A 24932-nucleotide genomic window follows, 5' to 3' on the forward strand; every position below is an offset into this window, starting at 1 on the left:
CACCTTGAAATCCCCACAGATGCGAATCTTCCTTGGCTCCCCGGACTTATTGCTTAATGTTTTCTTCATGACAGGAACGATGGGTGTCGCCCACTCGCTCCAGTCGACCTTAGACAACACGCCCGCCTTCTCCAGATTCTCCAGCTCTGCCTCGACGGCTGGGCGAATTGCATATGGTACCGGTCTTGCTTTGAAAAACTTGGGAACTGCATTCTCTTCTATTTTTATCGAGGCGGTTACGCCTTTAAGCGTGCCCAGTTCTTGTTGAAATACCTCTTTGCCGTTAGCTAAGATTGTTGACAATCGTCCAGGAGTGACGTCTTCATCTTTTTTACCTTCCACCGTCATTGCATGAATGGAGTGCCAATCTAAGTTTATCTTCCTGATCCATTCCCGTCCCAATAACGGTGGTCCACCATTTGGCAGTATGTAGAGATACAATTTCCGTATTTTCTTGCCGTTGAATTTGACAGGCACCCTTATTTTTCCTCTGGGGTATACTTTTTGCCCCGTATACGTCGTCAAGACGATGGATGTCTCTCTCAAGGGTATGTGTGAAAATAACCGCTCGTAGTCTCGTCGATTCATGACGGTTAGCGCTGATCCTGTATCCAATTCCATTTTAACTTGGGACCCTGCTATCGTGAGGGTGACCCAAATGGTTCGGTGATCCTCTTTTGCGATTACATTGTGAAGTTTGAGACAGCTTAGTCTCCTGTTCCCGGATTCACTATCGCTCATCTGGTCTTCGGAACTACTGTCCGTCATCTTTTGTACTTTCTTGTACGGTTCCTTAGTAGCCTTTTTGTTGTCGCTGGTCTTCTTCCCAGACCTGCAAACTCGTGCAATGTGCCCCATCTTCCCGCATTGCCTGCATATTTTGTCTTTGGACCAGCAGTCCTTCTGGTCATGGTTAGTTCTGCCGCAGCGATAACATTTTGCAAATCCCCGTGTCATTTCGTGGGTGCCGTATTCCTGTGGTTTTTGTTGAATTTCTGCAGCTCCCCTGGCTGCTGCTTCATACGATACTGCCACGCTGAAAGCCTTATCTAGCGTCAGCTCTTTCTCTGAGAGTAACTTCTTCTGTGTTCCTTCACTCAGGAGTCCACAGACAAATTTGTCCCGTAGGGTACCTGCCAGTCCTGCTCCGAACTGGCAGTGCTTTGATAGCTTGCGTAGTTCCGTAAGATACTCAGCATTGCTCTCATCTTTGTGCTGAGTTCTCCTGTGAAATTTAAATCTTTCTGCTATCAACAGCGGTGCAGGGTTTAGGTGTTCCTGTAGGACAGCAACAATTTCATTAAAACTCTTCGCCTTTGGTTTGGCTGGAGTAATCAGGTCCTGCAATAGGCCGTACGTTCTAGCGCCCATTAAGTTTAGCAATATCGATGCCTTTTTCTCCTCCGCAGTTTCGTTTGCCTCGAAATATACCTCGACTCTTTCCACATACGTGGTCCAGTCCTCTATTGTATTATCAAAAGCAGTGATACAGCCAGTCTTCGGCATCTTGCAAATCTAAAATGGCGCCTCCCTGGTGCCTCCTGCGCTTTGCCTTCTTCCCCGCTGATTAAGATGGCGCCTTCCACGCTTTGCCTTCTTCCCCGCTGTTGTTAGCGCTGTTTTCCACGGTTTCTTGCGCATTTAATTTTTAAAATTTTTTAAATTATTTTCCCGTCGTGGAACAACCCTGTGGGACTCTTGCCTCCCTCTTCGCGGGTCTATACACAGCCCGGCTTCGTAGTACCGGCCGCGCCCTGTGTGCTCCACCCTCTCTCTCTCTTCTTCCCGACAACGCTGCTCGGCCCCGTTGCAAACCACCCGCTCGAGTTCGCGACCACCGCAGCCCAGGAAGGATCAGTGCACTACCTGCCACCAGCCCGATTAGCTGAAGCACCGTCGACAGGAACCAGGCCCCGCATCCAACAGCTTCTCCAGCAATCTTCAACTCTGCAACACAGGGCGGATGCCCACGGTCGACGCCCGTTTCTACTGCCTCTTACTTTGTTTTCTTTCTGGCCTCGACCTCTGCTCACTTCACTGTAGGAATGGATCCCAGGAGGTGGTGCAGACTGTAGGTAGGTTCGTATCTGCTCGTCGCCAGTATTACGTCCGTGAATGATTGAGACACGGACAGCAGGAGTGGAACAAAATAAGTCTTTACTGGTGGAAGTCAATAGTGAAACTGAAACAACAGAGACTCACTAGCGCCTTTTATACAGGGGTGGTCACTGCCGGTACTGCAGTCTGAGACCAGTTATTCTCTTAAAGGTACATACACAACAAGATCCACCTTTGAAAATATTGAGTTTCCAGCCAAATGTGCTGAGAAATCCTGGATATGAGGTATGGGATACCTGTCAGGAGTCGTGGCATCATTTAGTCATCTGTAGTCACCGCAAGGCCGGCACCCTTCACCTGGTTTAAGGACGATATGCAGTGGAGAGGACCAAGGACTGTCGGAGCGTCGGACGATCCCGAGGCGCTCCATTGTTTGGAATTCGGCTTTAGCCGCCGCGAGTTTGCTGAGTTCTAACCTGCGCGCCCGGGCGTAAACCGGTGATCCAGTCGTGGTGATATGGTGTGCCACACCGTGTTTCGCGACTGCTGCCGAGAAGGTAGGCCGGGTGAGCTCTGGAAACTCGCTGAGTAGGCGTGTAAACCCATCTTGAACTGGTACCGCACAGGCGACTGACCAGGACACGGCGGTGCTGCGGTGGCAGGGCACCGCGTGGTAAGTGGACGCGTGAATAAGGCGGCAGTTTTTGACGTCGACTAGAAAACCATTTGCACAAAAGAAGTCGGCTCCTAGTATGGCCTGTGACACTGTGGCAGTGATAAATTGCCAGAGGAACTGCTGACCACCGAAAGTAACGGTAACCGTCCGTTTCCCAAAAGTGCGAATCGCCGCGCCATTGGCTGCCTCGAGTGCAGGGCCGCGGCCGCCGGATTGTAGATCCAGCCTGGAAGCTGGCAAAATGCTGCACTGTGACCCAGTGTCGCAGAGGAATCGCCTCCCCGTTGTGGAATCCATAACATAAAGTAATTTCCCCGTTGAACCGACCGCCATGGTAAATTGAACACACTTTTCAGGGCTTGTCGTCCTTTTCGAAGGGTGATGGCTTGCTGAAGGATTTTTTGGGGGGGAGAAACTGCAGGGAGGCTTGCAGCATCGAGCTTTGGCGCCAAAACGGGCATGGTACGTGCACCAGCCTGCTGGAGGAGGGCTGGGCTTCGCACACGCAGGAGAAGGGCGCCTCATGGCTGCACAGCACTGCTGTGAGACTGCAAAAATGTTGTCTGCCTCTGCCGCGAGCTTAACACAGTCGGTGATCTCAGAGCTGGCCAAGGCTGCCTGCACCGCGTCAGGTAGCTGGCAGAGGAAAAGTTCTCGGAATAAAAAACATTGGTCTTCCGAACCAAGTAGGGTGAGCATTTGGCTCATTAATTCCGAAGGCTTTGAGTCCCCGATGCCTGGCATGGCAATGAGCCTGCGTGCGCGCTCTGATTTGTTAAGGCCAAATATTTGCAGTAAACGAGCTTTGAGAGCCTCATACTTGCCCTCGTCTGGTGGACTGCTCAGTAGCCTGACGACCCTCGAGGCCGTGGCGCTGTCGAGAGCGGAGACCACGTAAAAATAACGGGTCGAATCCGCTACGATCTCCCGCAGGTGAAACTGTGCTTCCGTCTGTAGGAACCAAACTTCTGGTTGCTGCTCCCAGAACTGAGGCAATTTGAGGGCGACGGCATTTGTGCTCATGTTGAATTCTCTTCGAAGTTTGTTCGACGAGATCGGGGTCACCAATGTAGGAACGGAGGTTCCTAACTAAATAATTCAGCTCAACTCGATGGATTAAAAGACTGGAATTTAATAACAACGAAGTTTGCTGGATGTTACAAGGAGGAAATCAAAACACGTTCGTTCAAGATGCCAGGTAGTCGAAGACTGCTGGAAAGTTCTCTAAGCTGACGTCATGACGTCCCCACGTTCTTCGCGCCACTGGCGGTCACGTGATCGGCATCATGACGTCACCACACAGGATAAAGGCAAACACACACTGTAAAGGTAACAATCAGTTTAAAGGCTGCACTATAATACAATTAAGGGGATTATACTAAAGTACACTGAGTCTCTTGTGGCTCCTCCACAACACCAAGTTTGCGAACAGTGTGGTTCAGCTTCAGACAGATGCTAGGAGGAAGGATGGAGTCAGTGGCTCAGGAACGGAGTTTGTGGCGGGGACCGAAGACAATGGTTTCAGTCTTCCCAATATTTAATTGGAGAAAATTTCTGCTCATTCAGTACTGGATGCCAGACAAGCAGTCTCACAATTTAGAGACCATGGAAGGGTCAAGAGAAGTGGTGGTGAGGTAGAGCTGGGTGTTGTCAGTGTGCATGTGGAAACAGACACCATGGCCCCGATTTTCTGCCAGCCGTCGGGCGGCTTTTCAGGCGGCCGGGGGCCGAAAATCGCCGAAAAAGGGGGTCGCAACCCCACACGCCTGATTCCCCGCCCCGTCCGACTTTCGGACCACCATTTCTCCACGACCCGCTTCAGTCCCGCCCGTCGCTGGCGGGACTGGCCGTCGGAACACTAATGAGCAATTATTGCCTTGTTTAAGTCGATTTTCAGGGGCCGTTGTGATTTTGGGGCTTTCCCCACATGAAACACGCCTGCGGGGAACCCCGCTGATGAAACTTGGCGTGAAGCTTGCCAGCTTGCTTGCTGTCAGCTGCAGGTCATTCAGAAAAGCTGCGATTTAAAGGGACAGCATTTGTATGGTGAAGGACCTTGTTGCTGCAGGCTTGGGGTTACTTCTTCAAGGCTTAGGCACAGCTGTGGAAGGTTGGAGCCTCACACACTTCTCTAATGTGATCTCCTGGGAAGCCCCTCTCACCACCCTCACTCAGCGCTTCCTCAGCGGAGGCATCTACGAGAAGCATGGGACGCCTTTTTTTCCTTCCCTTCTTGCCATTAGAGGATCTCCAGCAGCAGAGGCGGCAGCAGCAGAACCAGGAACAGCATGATGAGCACCAGGAGCACCAGGCTGCTGCTCACTCACCTGAAGCTGCACAGGCCAGAAGGGGCCAGCGCTTGGAAGTGGCTTGAGAGCACCTTGCTGCACTTTAGGGGACCATGGGGACCCGTTTCTGCACTGGCAGTCCTACTCAGAAGGACTTCCATGAAGGTCTGGTTTCTCTGTTCAATAGATGGCCAACGCTCCTCGAGAGATGTCATTCTCTTATGAGCACTCACCATGTTTTCTGTACCCTGGCGAGTTATCTCCTCCATGGAGGTTGCCAACTTTTCCATGGTGATGCGTTCATGCGCCAATGACTCCACAAAGGCTCTGCTCATGGTCGCAGCGACCCTGGAGACAAAACCTGCCAGAGACTCCTGCATCTGTGCATGGAGATCCATCACCTCTTCTCTTGCGGATGGACCCAGAGGCAGAGGGTTGACATGCAACGCAGCTGAGCTGAGCTGGCAGAGTCCTGCGCCCTCCGACGAGGACTCTCCACTGCTGTCCCTGTCTCCAGAATCTGCTGAGGCTCACTTGTGAGCTGTGAAACACCAGGTGACAACACTACTCTTTGTCCCGAAGGTCCCCCCGAGGTGTGAGTGTCTGCGCTGGTGTTGGGTGCGCTTACTTCTGCTGACGCTGTGCCCTCAGAGGTTGGAGCTTCCTCTGAGGAGTCTGGCTGCACAGCCTCTTCCTCCTCCACAGTGCGGACGGGGGCTCTGGATGGTACTGTGGGGGAGTAAAGGAAGGAGTTAGAGATGTAATGCCAAGGTTCTTCTGGTGACTCCCAGCGAGTTGGCATCTGCTGACACCTGCATCCATGCAGCATTAGTCTCAGTGGGAGGCCTCTTCCTCCCTGACCTAGGGAAGAGGACCTCCCTGTGGGCCCTAACCCCATCCAATAATGCCTGCAGTGAAGCCTCGTCGAATTTGGAGGCAGCTCGGGGTCTGGCATTGGCCACAGCTGCTGCAGGCTCCTCTGCCATCCTTTATGGTTCATTTGGAAGCCTTCAGAGGATGCAGTGCTTGCTATGGACCTTGAAAGCACCACGAATGATGACATCATACTGTGGGGCTTTCTGACTAGAAATGGACAATTAGCAAGGCTGCCCACACGCTGGAAATTAATTGGCCACTTGAGGGAAAATTGCGTGGAGCTGGCTGACACATTTTTTTGTGTGTCAGAACCCCACATTTGGGGAAACCTGACCATTTCCCACACAATCCACAAAATCGGGCCCCATGTTTTCAGATAATGTTGCCAAGGGGCAGCATATAGATGAGAAATAGGAGGAGGCCAAAGATAGTTCGTTGGGGACCCCAGAGGTACCGATGCAGGAGTGGGAAGAGAAGCCATTGCAGGTGATTTTCTGGCTACGATTAGATAGATAAGAATGGAACCAGGCGAGTGCAGTCCAACCCAGCTGGGCAATGGTGGAGAGGCGTTGGAGGAGGATGGAGTGGTCAACCGTGTCAAAGGCAGGTCAATAATGGCACTAAAAGAATAATGGCACTAAAGACTGATGGTTTCCACCCTTGGGTTTTAAACGAAGTAGGTGTGGAAATTGCAGATGCTTTAGCCATAATCTTCCAAAGCTGTCTCGATTCAGGAATTGTCCCTTTAGATTAGAAAATTGCAAATGTAACTCCATTATTTAAGAAAGGTGAGAGAATAAATAGGAAATTATCGACCTGTTCATCTAACACCTGTTGTGGGGAAGTTATTGGAATCTATAATTAAGAATAGAGTGACTGAGCACTTAAAGACATTTGAGCTGATTAAATAGAGCCAACATGGATTTCTAAAGGGTAGTTCATGTCTAACAAACCTAATGGAATTTTTTGAGAAAGTAACTAACTAGTATACAGGGAATGTCTAGGGATGTGGTTTATATGGACTTCCAGAAGGCATTCAATAAGGTTTCACATAATAGCCAAAATTAAAGCTCATGGAATTGAAGGAAAATTATTGACCAGGTTGGGAGATTGGTTAGACGGTAGAAGACAGGGAGTAGGTAAATGAAGGTGTACTCGAATTGGAAGAAAGTGACTAGTGATGTCCCATGGTGAACAAGGGCCTCAACTATTCACTAAATTTATTAATGACTTGGCTAACATAATAGAGAACCATATATCCAAGTTTGTCAATGACACAAAGATTGATGGTATAGTAAGTAATGTAGACAGGAGCGTAAAATTACAAAGAGACGTTGATAGATTAAGCGAGTGGGTGAAATTGTGGCAGGTGGCTTTCAACGCAGGTAAGTGTGAGGTCATCAATTTTGGACCAAAAAAGGATAGATCCAAGTATTATTTAAATGGTGAAAAGCCAGGAACAGTGACGGTCCAAAGAAATTTAGATGTCCATGTACACAGTCCGTAAGGGTGACCCCGAGCTTCCGGACGCTTGTCACTTTAATTCTCCGCTCCACTCCCACTCTGACCTCTCTGCCCTTGGCCTCTTACACTGTTCCAATGAAGCTCAATGTAAGCTCAAGGAACAGCACCTCATCTTTCGATTAGGCACTTTACAGCCTTCTGGACTCAACATTGAGTTCAACAATTTCAGACTATAACCTCTACCCCCATTTTTTCAGGCGGCTGCTGTTGATGATTCTGCCATCCCCATTTGCAACGTTATTTCTCCTGCCTTCCATTCTAGCACAGACCGTCCCTTTAGTTCCTTCCTCCCCGCTGCCCCCACCCCCCACCCCTTTCCCTGCCTCTACACCTGCTTAAAACCCGTTACATCCCTAACTTTTTCCAGTTCTAACGAAGGGTCATCGACCTGAAACGTTAGCTCTGTTTCTCTCTCCACGGATGCTGCCTGGCCTGCTGAGTGTTTCCAGCATTTTCTGTTGTTATTTTAGATTTCCAGCATCCGCAGTATTTTGCTATTGTACTAATATGTAATAGTCAGGTAAAAAAAAAACCAAGAAGGCAAATGGAATGTTAGTCTTTATAACTAAAGGGCTAGAATATAAAGGGGAGGAAGTTTTGCTGCAGCTATACATAGACCATATCTGGAGTACCGTGTACAATTCTGGGCACTGTCCCTTAGAAAAGGGGCCAGAACTTCGGGTCTCCACGGGTGAGTACGCGTTGGGTACTCACGCGTTGTCCCAACGAAAGTGCCGGTTTCGTGCATGCACTGCGATTGCGCGGGAAACCGGAACTTCCGTTCCCTTAAAGGAAGGGGTTCACAGGTCGAATGTGTGCGCTGGAGAGGCAGCACATACGCCTGGAACCTTCGTTTTTTTTGCAGGTTTCTCTGGGAGGGTACGTCTCCAGGAGCTATGCTTCTAAAAAGCAGTCGCAAGGCCTGCTTTTAACAAGGTAAGTGGTGAATAAAGTAAAATTAAAACATTTTTTCCACAGGTTTATTATTTTTAAATACTTTAAAGAAAGGTAAGTTTATTTTTAGCCCCGTTAGAAAATGCAATTAATTTTTTCAAAAATTTAAATTATTGTTTAAAATAGTTATTTTATGTAATTTATAGTTATTTTAAAAATGTGATTTAAAAAATTTTTTATTTGAAGTTTTAGTTATATTTTGGGGCTGAATTGTATTCATAGATTTGACAGGTCTTCCGTGGGCTCTCCGTGGCCCACGTGATCCCAGGGGATGCTTCAAACTAACTGCGCCCCTGGGATACGCAAGCACTGCACGCCAGCAGTTGGAGCAGGCCCAGGATCGGAATCCCACGCGGGCCCACAGCACAACGGCCGGCGCGCTAGGTAAGTGCAGGTCGGAGGCTTGCACCCGCGGGAAGCCCCCGACCCGAATTTCTGGGCCAAGATATATTGACCTTGGAAGGAGTGCAGTGCAGATTCACCAGAATGTTACCAGGGCTCCAAGGGCTAGATTATGAGGAGAGATTACATAAACTAGCCTGGTATTCCCTGGAATATAGAAGGTTAAGGGTGATTTGATTGAGGTTTTTGGAGTTTGAAAGGAATTGATAGAGTAGATACAGAGTTTTCCGCTAGTGGGGGAGTCTAGGACAAGGGGACATAAACGTAAAATCAGAGCCAGGCCATTCAGAAGCGATTAGAAAATGCTTCTTCAAACTCTCCCACAATAAAGCAGTAGCTGCTAGCTCAATTAATAATTTTTAATCTGAGATCGATAGATTTTTGCTAGCCAAGGATGTTAAGGGATATGGAGCCAAGGCGGGTGGGTGGAGTTAGGATACAGATCAGCCATGATCTCATTGAATGGCGAACAGGCTTGAGGGGCTGAATGGCCTACCCCTGTTCCTATTGTAGGGTTCTCAAAATTCCCACATTCCCCAGAGTTATTAATAAAGGGACCCTGAAGGACAAAGTTATAAGGGAACCCTAAACAAAATGGCTTCTGGACCTCGTGGCAGAAGCCTGCAAGAGTGGAAAGCAGGGCCCTGCAAAAACGGCAGGTCAAATGACATGCCAGGGCCTGTGAGAGCTGAAGCCAGACAATAGATAATGCAGAATACGCATTCTTCATTTTGAAAACAATCAACTCAGGAAAGACTTAATCTTGAACCCATCAAACCTTTGCATAAATAATCGCTTACAGTTTAAACTGGCTACCGAGCCAGGAAGATGCCGATTCACTTTATGAATAACAAACACCAGGACATTAAAGAGCATTTAGCAAAGGGGCAACCACCCAAAAAGCAGCTAAAGTGAACGGCTATAATCACTTTAACGAGCCTGCCAAAAATCGGACAAAGAACTAACCCTGATTTGGCACGCAGATAACAACCTCCGAAGTAGTATAATTGTAGGCCCACCGGTAACCAAAGAAAATGGAAGAAGCTGATGAACGAAGCAGGGGTAGAAGAAGAAGAAGCAGATGAAGGCGGGCTGACGAAAGGCAGAGAAGGGCAGTGTGGAGAAGCGTTGGGGGACGAGCAGGCACACGCTCAGGTCCAGAGATACTCGAAACTCAAAGAAGCAGATGACCACGAGCACCGCGGTAACAAAGGGCCGGGTAAACCATACCTTCGGATCATTACCACTGCACAGGTAATGATCTAGGCCACCGTGACCAAGCCAACACCGAAGACTGCCAACCGAACCCCAACCGCAACAAAAACTTCGACGACCAGACCACCACCAGAAGCACAAAACCCGACGTTTCCATTCTGCAAGGTAAAGTACGCAAAAAAGATTTTACTCCCTGTCTCTAATGGAGGAAAAGAGGGTAATTTACTCGGACGACTCCACCACCTCGCCTTGGGATCACGTGATGACGGCAGGCCCCAAAGGACACAAAGAGTGAACACTAAAACCACAACCGGCTTAATCAACAGGATTCGACCTGTCCAGAAACCCTTATTGGTGAGCATAATCCCGGGCCCCTCATAGCACAATTTAGTTAGGTATTGGGGGTGGGACAAGGGTAAGGGATTATTAATGTGATTTTTCCCTCGATGTGCCATGTGTTCCCCATTCCTAATTAAGTGTACTCTTGTAAGCCTGTAACTATTTCAGTAATTTTCAGTGTTGAAATTGTATGGTGCCTTTTTAATAAAATACAGTTTTCTTGCACCAAACCAGTTGTCTACTCCAATTCTGTATCGCCGCCTGTACCTAAGTCCAGTGTCTAGAACCCAGGGGTATGGGAGTGATTCAAACCGCTCAAAACAGTCAGGGGCAAGCTGACTACACGGACACCACCCCCTACAGAAATGGCGACCGCGGCAGGACAACAGGGCTGCGATACAGTAGACACTGATTCGGAAGAGCAAACTGTAATGGAAGAGAGGATTTCTAATTATCTATTCAGTAAAGTGAATATCACTAAGAAGTGGATCACTAACCTATTAAAAGCTGGGCATCTGGTAGATGCTGCAGTTAAATGGACAGAAGGGAAGGATCATAAGAAATCCATAGAAAAGGCAGTCTGGCTGATGTGCTTCAAGAAACAGATCCAGCTTTTGGACAGGCTCGTTGACGCACAGGCAGCCAAGATATGGGAGTCAGCCCTGGAAGTCCAAGACAGGGCTCTAACAGGGGAGAAGTTGTTGGTAGCATTGCAGGCTCTAAACCAGGAAAGGGTTGTGGTAAACCACTGTATTGTATATTGCCACCTCTGGGTGGCGCTGTGTATGGAGGCATGCCTCAGCTGACTCCACCCACCACTGTGTGGGTTTCGTTCAGACTTGTTCAGTCACTCACGAAGAAGCATGGTCTCTTCTTAGCTAATAAAAGCCTCATTCATCTCTTCTTTCGACTCATCATCTCTTCTTCGACTCATCACCTTTTATGAAGTAATTGATAAGCGTATCAATTTTATTAGCTAAAAGTTAAATGGCGACACCTGAGGAGCAACAACAGCAACGGATACAGCAGACATTGCTGAGAGCCCTCAGACCACCACGCCTGGACCTCGACCCTCAAGATGTGGGTGCATCAGCCAAGTTTGAACACTGGCTGAGCTGCTTTGAATCCTTCCTCGCAATCTCACAGGTTACAGAGGAGGATCACAAACTGAAAATTTTGACCGCCCAGGTGAGCCATCAAGTATATATGCTAATCCGGGACTCTAATACGTACGTGGCGGCCCTCGAGCTACTAAAAGGGCAATATACGCGCCCAGTGAACACAATTTACGCCCGACACCTCTTGGGATCCCGCAGGCAGCAACCGGGAGAATCGGTAGGGGCATTTGCACGGGCGCTACTGGCACTCTGCAGAGACTGCGATTGTAAAGCGGTAACGGCTGTGGAGCACGCGCAGGGACTCGCCTGTGATGCCTTCGTCAGGGGCCTCCAGTCAGACCACACCCGGCAGAGACTGCTAGAAAGCAAGGAACCCGACCTGAAGACGGCCATTGCCCTTGCGCTCTCGTTAGAGGAGGCCCACCGAAACCTCGAGGCATACCCCCGTAACGGCGCCGAGACATGGCAATCGAAACCGTGGGACACGGGACCGCCGCCCCCGGCACCAACCGCTGCAGCGACCCAACCGAGACAGCAGCCTCCGGTAAGAACTGCTTCGATGCCCAGTAACCAGGCCCAAAAATGCTATTTCTGTGGCCAGTTAAAACATCCCAGAGCGCACTGCCCAGCTAAGACAGCTACCTGCTCGGGCTGCGGGAAGAAAGGCCATTACGCTAACGCCTGCAAGGGGAAGCCAGCCAGCAGCGCAGCGTGCGGGCCGTGGGAGCAGCCATCTTATCCGCCATTTTGTGTACCCCCGGCCGCATGGCATCCGCCGCCATCGTATCCAACGCACTCAACCGCCATTTCGTCACCGGAACCGACCACCGTCTCGGCGGATGACTATAGTGACTCACTAAGCCACATACTGGCCTCCGTGACGCTGGATCAAGGCCACCCTCACCATCTATCCAGCTCCATGATGGATATCGCGGTAAACGGCCGCGCCACCAGTTGCCTGATCGACAGCGGGAGCACAGAGAGTTTCGTCCACCCCGACACGGTACGTAGCCACTCCCTCACGATTCTGCCAACGCACCATCGCATTTCTATGGCGTCCAAGTCCCAGTCAATGGACATCAGCGGCTACTGTGTGGTGACCCTGTCAGTAGGGGGCACTGAATATCAAAAATTTAAACTGCTAGTCCTGCCCCGTCTTTGCGCTGCCGTCCTGCTAGGGTTGGATTTTCAGTGCCACCTTAAGAGTGTCACACTAGCATACGGTGGACCCCTCCCCCCACTCACAGTCTGCAACCAACAACTTTTAAATCGCCCGCTGCAAACCACCTGCAGCCTTTCCACATTAAAAGTCCCCCCCCCTCCCCTGTTCGCTAACCTCACCCGCGACTGTAAACCCATCGCTACCAAAAGCAGGCAGTACAGTGCCGGGGACAGAGCTTTTATCAGCTCTGAGGTGGAGCGGCTCTTGAAGGAGGGCATTATCGAAGGTAGCACTAGCCCCTGGCGAGCCCAGGTTGTAGTCGTTAAAACCACTGCAAAACGCCGCATGGTAATCGACTACAGCCAAACCATAAACCGGTACACCCAGCTGGACGCGTACCCCCTCCCTCGCATATCTGATATGGTCAATCAGATTGCGCAATACAAAGTATTCTCCACCATCGACCTTAAGTCAGCGTACCACCAGCTGCCCATCCGCCATGAGGACCGCCAGTATACTGCCTTCGAGGCAAACGGCCGCCTCTACCACTTCCTTAGGGTCCCCTTCGGCGTCACCAACGGGGTTTCGGTCTTCCAAAGGGAGATGGACCGAATGGTTGACCAGAACGCGCTGCGGGCAACCTTCCCCTATTTGGATAACGTCACCATCTGCGGCCACGACCAGCAGGACCACGACGTTAATCTAGCAAATTTCCTCCGTACGGCCCAACGGCTGAACCTAACGTACAATAAGGAAAAATGTATGTTTCACACCAAGCGCCTGGCCATCCTCGGCTGCGTGGTGGAGAACGGAGTCATCGGGCCCGACCCCGACAGAATGCGCCCCCTAATGGAGCTACCCCTTCCCCACTGCCAAAAAGCACTGAAGAGATGCCTGGGGTTTTTCTCCTACTACGCCCAGTGGGTGCCCCTCTATGCAGACAAAGCCAGGCCCCTCATCAAAGCCACCTCCTTCCCCCTGACACCAGAGGCGTGTGCAGCCTTCACTCTTATCAAGAACGATATCGCGAAGGCCGCAATGCACGCGGTGGATGAGTCCATCCCCTTCCAAGTGGAGAGCGATGCCTCCGACTTCGCCCTAGCCGCGACCCTTAACCAGGCGGGCAGACCCGTGGCCTTTTTCTCAAGGACCCTCCAGGGCCCCAAGACGAGACACTCCTCCGTCGAAAAGGAGGCCCAGGCTATTGTAGAAGCGGTGCGTCACTGGAGGCATTACCTGGCTGGGAAACGATTTACCCTGCTCACTGACCAGCGTTCAGTAGCTTTTATGTTTAATAATAAGCAGAGGGGTAAAATCAAGAACGACAAGATCTTGAGGTGGAGAATCGAACTCTCCACCTACAATTATGATATCTTGTATCGGCCAGGGAAACTCAATGAGCCCCCAGATGCCCTATCACGTGGTACATGCGCCAACGCGCAGAGTGATAGGCTGCAGTCCCTCCACAATGACCTCTGCCACCCGGGGGTCACCAGGTTTTTCCATTTTATCAAATCCCGTAACCTGCCCTACTCCATCGAGGAGGTCAGGACCATGACCAAGAGCTGCCAAATCTGCGCCGAGTGCAAACCGCACTTCTATAGGCCGGACAGAGCAAGCCTGATCAAGGCCACCCGCCCCTTCGAACGCCTGAGCGTCGATTTTAAAGGGCCCCTCCCCTCCGCTGACCGCAATGTGTACTTCCTCAACATAGTTGATGAGTACTCCCGTTTCCCCTTTGCCATCCCTTGCCCAGACATGACCAGTACCACGGTCATCAAGTGTCTGAATGACATCTTCGCTCTGTTCGGGTTCCCCAGCTATATACATAGCGACAGGGGCTCATCGTTCATGAGCGACGAACTTCGGCAGTACCTGCTAACAAGAGGTATCGCCACGAGCAGGACCACCAGTTACAACCCCCGGGGGAACGGCCAGGTGGAAAGGGAGAACGCGACGGTTTGGAAGGCAGTCCTCTTAGCACTAAAATCTAAGGGCCTTCCGACCTCCCGCTGGCAGGAGGTCCTCCCTGCAGCGCTTCACTCCATTCGGTCACTGCTTTGTACTGCCACTAATGCGACCCCTCATGAGAAAATGTTCGTTTTCCCCCGGAAGTCTACATCGGGAACCTCGCTACCGGCATGGTTGACTTCTCCTGGGCCCGTCCTACTGCGGAGGCACGTGAGGACGCATAAAACGGACCCCCTGGTCGAGCGGGTGCACCTCCTACACGCCAACCCCCAGTATGCCTGGGTGACATACCCAGACGGGCGGGAGGACACGGTCTCCATACGAGATCTCGCACCCTCGGGTACCCCTGAATTACCACCGTTATCCCCCTTACCACCGTTATCCCCCTTACCACTGTTATCCCCCACCACCCCTCCCAACCCAACCCCTGCAGACGGCATGCCAAAGCCCCAGGAATCTTCGCCAACCACCCAGACACCAGACCCGACGTCGGATGCTGCAACACCACCGCCGCCACCACGACGATCAGGACGTCAGACAAGGCCTCCTGATAGACTTAACTTGTAGTACCCTTCACCCCGCCGGACTTCACATTAAACAAGGGGTGAATGTGGTAAACCACTGTATTGTATATTGCCACCTCTGGGTGGCGCTGTGTATGGAGGCATGCCTCAGCTGACTCCACCCACCACTGTGTGGGTTTCGTTCAGACTTGTTCAGTCACTCACGAAGAAGCATGGTCTCTTCTTAGCTAATAAAAGCCTTATTCATCTCTTCTTTCGACTCATCATCTCTTCTTCGACTCATCACCTTTTATGAAGTAATTGATAAGCGTATCAAGGGTACAGTTAATGGGGGAGCATAAGGCCAGGCTGGAATATCTACAGTGTCAGGTCACCAAGGCCAAGAGCAATGAGCTAAGGTTGCAGGAGAAGAATGCCTGCCTAACGAGACAAGTAAGAGAGCAGGAGGAGAAAGTAAAAGACATAAAGGCAGCCTATAAGTTAGCAAGCGAGCAGGGGTTTGAAGATGCAGATCATGGCCCCTGCAAGGAACAGATAGAGAATCTGAGCCTGGCCCTAAGGAAGGAAAAGGGCATGGTGTGCCTTATAAGCCCGAAGGCAGCCCAGGTGAATTTTACAGGGAACGAGAGGAGAACGGTTCCGACACCAGTGGTAGTGCCAAGGGACAACCCGGTTGAGGAGCAGGAGGTCCCACGACCACCACCCGTAGCGCCAGGTTTTAGCGAGGTCTGGCAGCAAAGGGGGGTGGAGTCAGGGGTAGAAGCGGAGGTGGAACAACCCCCGCAAGAAAGGCTGGGACCGGGGCCGATGTGCCCGGCACGGCAGCAAAGGTTTGGCCCACCCGCTCAGGACGGAGAAGAAGGACCCCTCCAAAACCAGTTCATGGTGCCCTACGGCACCCAACAGCTTAGGGCTATGGTGAGCCACATACCAAAGCTCACAGAAAAAGGAGTGCAAAAACCCTTGGAAGGATAACAAGGGAAAGAATTCCTCAGCCCCAGCCCAAAGGACAGAGTTAGGAATCCCTCCCGCCATGGTCGAGTCATTTTTGGACGCGATGAGGACCCTATTGACTGGCCCTGGTAGGGTAGCAGCCACTACCGGTGCTCTGACCCCACCAGCCCCATCCAACCCACAGCCCTGACTAGAGCCAGCGCAGCCTGTTTACCTGTGTTCCCTTAAGTACGACTTATGGAAGAGACACCTCATGGAGATGGAGGTAGAAAAGGTAAAGGGGACCTATCTGTTGGATACGGGGGCATCATGCACCATGATCCATTCAGATAACCCCACCACCTCACCTCTATCTAGTGGGGTCCCATACAGTCTGTCGGGATTCACTGGTAAAGAACAGGCTGGCTCATTTTCCATCCCGCTGTCCATTCGTTTGGGAACACTCCGCTCTAAGTGGACCTGTATCCTAATGAAGTGGGAAGTGGAGGGTGGAAAAGGGATCCTGGGGGCCGACTTCATTGTGGGCCATGGAATCCTTGTGGATTTGAGGAATCATTGCCTATGGGGGGCAAATACAGGAAAGGAAGGCGGAGTAGTAGTCATCCCAGGGAAACAGGGGAAGGGGACCCTGTGCACCATGAAGCCTAAAGAGGGTTATAACCTCGAGCTCATGGTCAGTAATACCCCAAAGGAGTTCCAGGCATTTGTGCGAGCCCACCTAGCCACATTTGCCACACACAAGCATGACTGTGGGAGGGTCAACGGGTTCGAGGTCAGCGTAGACGGGGACCCTATGGCCCGAACACAAAAACAGTATAACTTCCCCAGGGAAGCGGAGCCAGACATGGAAGCAGCCATGTTCTCCTTAGTACAACAGGGGGTCCTGAGACCGATAGCCACCCACGTAAACACTCCACTGTGGCCGGTTAGAAAGCCGGACAACTCCTGGAGAGCCACGGTGGACTATCGGGTGCTCAACAGTAACATCCCAGCCTGTGCACCCATGGTAGCAGCAGTTGCCGACCTGATAGGAAGTATCCCAGCATCCGTGACCACTTTCACGGTGCTTGATATTTCCAACGGGTTTTGGTCCATCCCTTTAAGGAGAGAGGACCAGTACAAGTTTGCCTTTACTTTTAAAGGGCAGCAGTACACCTGGAACTGTTTGCCTCAGGGCTTCCACATATAGCCCGAGCATTTTCCATCAATGCATGGCAAACAGTCTAAAGGGCTTCAGCCAGCCCAGGCAGCTGGTACAGTATGTGGATGACCTGCTCCTATTCACGGATTCGAGAGAGGAGCATTGCCCACTATTGGCCGAACTGCTGGAACTGCTCAGGCAGGAGGGTTTTAAAGTAAACCCAAAGAAAGCGCAGATCAACCAGCAGGAGGTGAAATTCCTAGGCCCGACCGTACGCGCTGGGGAAAGGGCCATAGACAAAGCTAGAAGGGAAGCGGTACAGGAGTTGCCAGTCCCCAACACAGTCACGGGAGTGCGATCTTTTCTAGGGCTAACCTTTATTGAGGACCATGCAGCCACAGCAGCCCCTCTGCTCCAAATCCTACATAAGGGAGTGGAGTGGGCTTGGGAGGAGGGTTGCCAGGCAGCATTTGTCAGACTCAAGAAAGATCTGCAGACCGCACCAGCTCTAGGGGCCATCGATGGGGGGAAAGAGTTCTTCCTGGAGGTAGCAGCCAGCGGGGACAGCCTGAGTGCTGTGCTGCTCCAAGAGCGGCATGGCAGGCTGAGGCCGGTGGTCTACTCCTCCAGGATACTCACGGATGTGGAGAAGAGCTACTCCAATTGTGAGAGGCACCTCTTGGCCACACATTGGGATGTGAAAAGATTGCTGATCTTCACAGGCACCTCACCCTTCACCCTTCTCACCCATCACACGCCCACCCAGATGCTCCTGGACGGGAGACTCAAGGATGGGACAGTGAGCAGTGCCCGCATTGCTCGCTGGACCCTGCTTCTCTCACAGATGGACCTAAAGGTGAAAGGGCTCTGCGAGCCAAAGCTCGCGGCTAACTTGGTATATCCTGGAACAGCCCACCAGTGTTCCATAGAAGGAGTTTGGGAAGTGGACATAGGTTTGCGGGCCGGGATACACTCCACAGGCCGCAAAATCTATGTGGATGGCTCCAGCATGGTATCTGCTGGTGAGCGACTCACAGAGTGTGGAGTTTATAACCCAGCGGCAAACATTGCCCTGGCAATTAAGCTCCCCAGCACCATGAGTGCCCAGCAGGCTGAACTGTCCACGGTAGTGTACGTCGTTACACAACCCGAAATCTTCCCCACCCCATACACGATTTGCTCGGACAGCATGTTCACGTGCAATTCGTGTACGGAGTACCTGGCCATCTGGTCCCGTCGGGGATACACCTCCACTGACAGGAGACTCCTCACAGTGACACCCCTGCTGGAGAAAATCTTAGCAGCAGTGGGGGAGGAAGGGGAGTGTGATGAAATATGCCATTCATCAGGCACTCTGTATTCTCTGTGTTTGATTGTGCCTGTGACTGTGACGAGCAGGGGAGTTTAGTTTCAGTTTCATTTCCTTACCTGTATTGTATTGTGTGTAGGGCTCCGCCCATACCTGGCCCCTACTTAAGCAGGCCCCAGCGTGTCTCACAGGCAGTACAGCAGATCTCTGGATGAGAGACACTTCTCCACTGTGTATTACTTTCTGAGTTAATAAAAGCCTTGCTTTGCTCCGTTAACGTTGAGTCTCGGATTCATTGAGGCACATCAATTTTATTAACTCAATTTTCAACGCAATGGATCAACTCTTGAAACCCGAACGTTTGGATTTGGACCCGCATGCTTCAGATGCATCGGCACGATTCGGACACTGGTTTAAGTGTATGGAATTCTTCCTGGACAATTCCGCAGCCATCACAGACGCTACGGACGCTGAAAGTATGAAACTCGGAATCCTGCGGAATTGGGTAAGCCACCGGGTTTACCCCCTCATCCAAGACGCCGACACGTACCCGGCCGCCTGCGACATCCTAAAGGCGCATTACCAGCAGCCTACGAACGAGGTGTACGCTAGGCATCTGCTCGCTACTCGCACACAGCGACCTGGGGAATCACTGGATGAGTTCCTAGTCACCCTGAAAACGCTTGGCAAAGGCTGCAAGTGCCAAGATGTAAAAGCCGCAGTGTACACTGACGAGCTTGTTCGTGATGCCTTTATCACAGGCCTCAGCTCCACTTACATCCGGCAGAGACTACTGGAAAAAACGGGATTGGACCTGAAACAGGCTGTGGACACAGCGCGATCCCTGGATGTGGCCCAGAGAAACTCGGACGCCTACTCTTCAGCCCGCGCCGCCCATGCCGCCACGTGTGCACCAAGGGCGCCGCCATCTTGGAAGGCATCTTCCCCGCCCGGCAGCCCGACACCATCGGGGCCCCGCTCTCCCCCCAGAAGCCCTACGACAGCCGCGACGCGTCGGGGCCCCAACTGCTACTTCTGCGGGCAGCCGAAACACACCAGAAACCTGTGCCCGGCGAAAGGCACCACCTGCTTTAAGTGCGGTAAGAAGGGGCACTTCGGGAAGGTGTGCAGAGGGAACCCCGCTGGAAAACCCGCCACCGCCGCGTGTGCGCCGTGGAGCGGCCATCTTGGACGCCATCTTGCCCGACCTCGTGGGGTCCGCCATCTTGTGAGCAGACAGCGTGGACGCCATCTTGTCTCGATCAGGGCCCTACAGTGGCATCGGTCACAGTGGACCAGACCAGACCGCACCCGCTATCCAAATCAATGGTGGACATCGAGGTAAACGGGTGCGGGGTTAAATGTTTAATTGACAGTGGAAGCACGGAGAGTTTTATCCACCCTGAACTAGCACAACAACTCTCTCTAACGGTGGTCCCTGCTCGGGGCACCATCTCTATGGCTGATAAAACCCAGACATCGACCATTATGGGTTACTGCGCGGTACAATTGTCCGTTAACGGAACTGTATACGATAATATTAAATTACTAATCATGAAGAGTCTATGTGCGAGCGTGATCTTGGGCCTGGATTTCCAGTGCCACCACCAAAGCAACACGCTCAATTACGGTGGGTCCCAGCCGCCCCTCACAGTGTGCGGTCTGGCTACCCTGAAGGTAAAGCCGCCTTCGCTATTCGCGAACCTTCCTCCCAACTGCCGGCCAATAGCGACCAAAAGCAGGAGGTACAGCTGGGAGGACAGGCGGTTTATCGCGACCGAGGTGGACAGGCTGCTGAGGGAGCGCGTTATTGAACGCAGCAACAGCCCGTGGCGCGCCCAAGTGGTGGTGGTGAGGGGTAGCGAGAAGAAACGGATGGTGATCGACCATAGCCAAACGATCAACATGTACACCCAACTAGACGCCTACCTGCTACCCCGCATATCAGAAATGGTGAACCAAATTGCCCAATACCGGGTGTTCTCCACCATCGACCTCAAATCAGCGTACCACCAGCTCCCTATCAGACCAGAGGACCGCCCGTACACCGCCTTCGAGGCGAACGGACGCCTCTACCAATTCCTCAGAGTCCCCTTTGGGGTGACGAATGGGGCCTCGGTCTTCCAGAGGGAGATGGACCGCATGGTCGATGACCACCACTTGCATGCAACCTTCCCCTACCTCGACAACGTCACCATCTGCGGTCACAACCAGCAGGATCACGACTCGAACCTCGAGAGGTTCCTGAAAACCGCACAAAAACTCAACCTCACTTACAACGAGGACAAGTGCGTTTTCAACACCACGCGCCTCTGCATACTAGGCAGCGTGGTGGAGAATGGAGAAATCGGACCAGACCCCGACCGATTGCGCCCCCTACGGGAGCTGCCCCTGCCCAACACTCCCAAAGCCCTGAAAAGGTGCCTGGGGTTATTTTCTTATTATGCCCAATGGGTCCCCAACTACTCCGACAAAGCCCGCCCCCTCTTGAAAGCATCCTCTTTTCCGCTCTCTGCTGAGGCCCACGCCGCCTTCAAAAGCATTAAGCAGGATATTGAACGGGCCACGCTACAGGCAGTGGACGAGAACACTCCCTTTCAAGTGGAAAGTGATGCGTCTGACTTTGCCTTGGCGGCCACCCTCAACCAGGCGGGGCGGCCCGTAGCTTTCTTCTCGAGGACCCTCCAAGGGCCCGAGATCAGACACTCCTCCGTGGAAAAGGAGGCCCAAGCCATCGTGGAGGCAGTGCGCCACTGGCGCCACTACCTAGCCGGCAAACGCTTCACCCTACTTACCGACCAGCAGTCGGTAGCGTTTATGTTTAATAATAAACAGAAGGGGAAGATTAAAAATGATAAGATTCTCAGGTGGCGGATCGAGCTCTCCACCTTCGAGTATGACATCATTTACCGGCCAGGGGCCCTTAACGAATCCCCCGACGCCCTCTCACGAGGGATGTGTGCCAGCGCCACCGGGGATCGGCTACAGACCCTCCACAACGACCTCTGCCACCCAGGGGTCACACGGTTGTTCCACTTCATAAAGTCCCGCAACTTACCCTACTCGATTGAGGAAGTTCGGTCTCTGACCAGGAACTGCCGCACTTGCGCTGAGTGCAAGCCTCGGTTCTACCGCCCAGATAGAGCCCACTTAATCAAAGCTACACGGCCCTTTGAGCGGCTCAGCTTAGATTTCAAGGGCCCCCTCCCGTCAGTCGACCGCAATGTTTACTTCCTGAACATTGTGGACGAATACTCCCGTTTCCCATTCGCCTTCCCCTGCCCAGACATGACCAGCGCCACGGTCATTAAATGCCTCAACAGCCTGTTCTGCCTGTTCGGTATGCCGAGCTACATCCATACGGATAGGGGGGCGTCCTTCATGAGTGAAGAGCTACGCCAGTACATGCTGTCCAGGGGGATCGCCACGAGCCGTACCACCAGCTACAACCCCCAGGGTAACGGCCAGGTGGAGCGAGAGAACGGGACAGTATGGAAAGCAGTCACTCTAGCTCTAAGGACCAAGGGCCTCCCTATCTCCCGCTGGCAGGAAGTCCTCCCAGATGTGCTCCATTCGATACGGTCGCTATTGTGTACTGCCACTAATGCCACGCCTCATGAACGAATGTTTGTCTTTCCCCGGAAATCCACCTCAGGCGTATCCATGCCGTCTTGGCTCTCCACCCCAGGTCCGGTATTTGTATGAAGGCATGTGAGGGGCCACAAGACGGACCCTCTCGTGGAGTCAGTGCACCTACTCCACGCCAACCCCCAATACGCGTATGTCCAGCATGCCGACGGAAGGGAGGACACCGTGTCCATAAAAGACGTCGCCCCAGCCGGTAATGACAACAAACACGACAACAACAGCAACAACGATCACAGCAACTCTTACCCACCCACTATCCTTTCATCACCCCCGGAAGAACATCGACCAACGGTGCCCCCACCAACTACCCCTTCAACAACCCTGGCGGCGCCCCCGGCAGAGACCCAGGAGGCCATCGGGGACACCCAGCCGACACCCGCGGCACCACAACAGCTATGTCGGTCACAGAGGACTATCAAACCCCCGAACAGACTAAATCTGTAGAAGGGGTGAATGTGATGAAATATGCCATTCATCAGGCACTCTGTATTCTCTGTGTTTGATTGTGCCTGTGACTGTGACGAGCAGGGGAGTTTAGTTTCAGTTTCATTTCCTTACCTGTATTGTATTGTGTGTAGGGCTCCGTCCATACCTGGCCCCTACTTAAGCAGGCCCCAGCGTGTCTCACAGGCAGTACAGCAGATCTCTGGATGAGAGACACTTCTCCACTGTGTATTACTTTCTGAGTTAATAAAAACCTTGCTTTGCTCCGTTAACGTTGAGTCTGGGATTCATTGAGGCACATCAGGGAGGTTTTCATCCATAAGGTGAAAGCCCATTCCTCCACAGAACCTCGTAGTCAGGGCAACCAGCAGGCCGACGTGCTAGCTAAGGAGGGTGCCCGCACAGGCACTTTCTGGGACCCATATGGGTCCAGTCCTATAGCAGCAGTCAAGGGTAGGAATGGGACACAAAGGAGTGCAGGGGTAGCATTAGCCCCGGACCTTAAGACGGTCCAAACCCAAGACCCCGTCCTCAAGGCAGTCCTCAGTGCAGTGACTGAGGGAAAAAGGGTAGAGGGCCCTTATGGCACAGCAGCCCTCTCTGTGAAAGAAGGCATGCTGTTTAGGGGAGAACAATGGGTGGTACCACAGCAGCACCGAGGGGAATTCCTTCAACTGGCCCATGAGGGTCCAGGAGCGGGGCATCCCGGGCCTGAGACCACCTGGCAGTGGGTGGAACAGGCGGGATGGTGGCCAGGACTTAGGGAAGATGTCCGCGAGTTCTGCGCCAGCTGTCTGGTGTGTGCTGCTAACAACCCTGACCCCCACAAAAGGAAGGTACCTATGGGACACATCAGGAAGGTAGAGGGACCATGGCAGTCGATCCAGGTCGACTACATCAGGCCCCTACCCACCGCCCAGGGAGGCTATAAGTACTGCCTAGTCCTGGTGGATGTGTTCACGAAATGGGTAGAAGTCTTCCCCTGCAGAACAGCCACAGCTCTGGGTACAGCCAGGATCCTGGTCAGGGAGGTGTTCCCGCGATGGGGGCTACCACAGTATGTGGAGTCCGACCAAGGGAGTCACTTTTTACCGGGCAGGTCATGCAGAATACCCTTATGGTGCTCGGCATTGAGGGGAAGTGGAGAGGATGAACAGGACCTTGAAAGAAAGGCTGAGGAAAGAGACGGTGGACTCACCCAGAAAATGGGCAGAGGTCCTACCGTTGGTCCTGATGGGGATCCGAGCCAGCCAGTCAAAAAGCACGGGGTACTCCCCGCACCAGCTGATGACTGGCAGAGATATGCGGACCCCCACCCATGTACTAGCCCCGGTGCTCACGGAAGGTCAGCTCAGGGAGGTAAACCGGGACAGGTTCGCCCGAAACCTCTTCGAGCACCTTAAGCAGGTCCACGGGCAGGCGGCTGGGAACATGGGAAGGCAGCATCGGAGTAACCGATTGCTGTTAGCACCCCGAAAACACCACGAGTGGGAGATAGGGGATCAGGTTATGGTGAGGAATTTCGCTCGGGTAGGAAGTCTAGAACCGTTATACATGGGGCCCTACAGCATTGTAGACAAGGCAAGCCCCATGGTATACGCCATAAAGATGCCTCGGCGTATCAAATGGTTCCATATTAATCAGTGTAAATTGTTTAAGCCCGAGAAAAGAGAACAGCCAGTTGGGGCAAGGTCTGAGGATAGAAATCTTCAACCTGCAGCAAGAGAAAACTCACAGACTGCACAGGCAGGTGCAGTGGCTTGTTTTAGGGAAGGGGCCATCCCACCCACCGTTTGGGACACTCCCCCACTCCTCTGGGATTTAGACGAGGTGGGACCTGAGGGCGAGGACCCTGCCCCTGACCCAGATTTAGACGAGGTGAGATCTGGGGGCGAAGATCCTCAGCCCGCAGCACCAGGCTGCAAAGAGTTACCTGCCCCTAGCACAGGTTTAGGAGAGGTAAAGCCTGAGGATGAAGATCCCCAGCCAGTGGTAGTAGAAAGCCCACAGACTGCACCGGAGGGGGCAGTGGCTCGTGTTAAAGAACCACCAGCCAGAAACCCCCCACCAGCCAAAGTCCCTAGAAGGTCCCCACGAACGCCACAGCCAAGGAAACCGTGGTCACCGGCTCCCCAGAGGGCAGCCTCTCGAGTCAGGGATCAATCTGAGGGCAGAGGTCCCCAGCCAGCAGGCTGCGAGGGACCAAAGGAACAGGACAGAGCAGCCACACCGAAGGGAGTAGTGTGCTGCAGCCCGAATAGGGATTAGGCTGGCCGCCCGGAGATGGGCGGCGGATGTACATAGTTTCTGTAATGTAATTTTAGTTATT

Source organism: Somniosus microcephalus, chromosome 13 (assembly GCF_052327205.1).
Source record: "Somniosus microcephalus isolate GS21.2 chromosome 13, FLI_Smic_1.0, whole genome shotgun sequence".
NCBI classification, from domain to species: domain Eukaryota; kingdom Metazoa; phylum Chordata; class Chondrichthyes; order Squaliformes; family Somniosidae; genus Somniosus; species Somniosus microcephalus.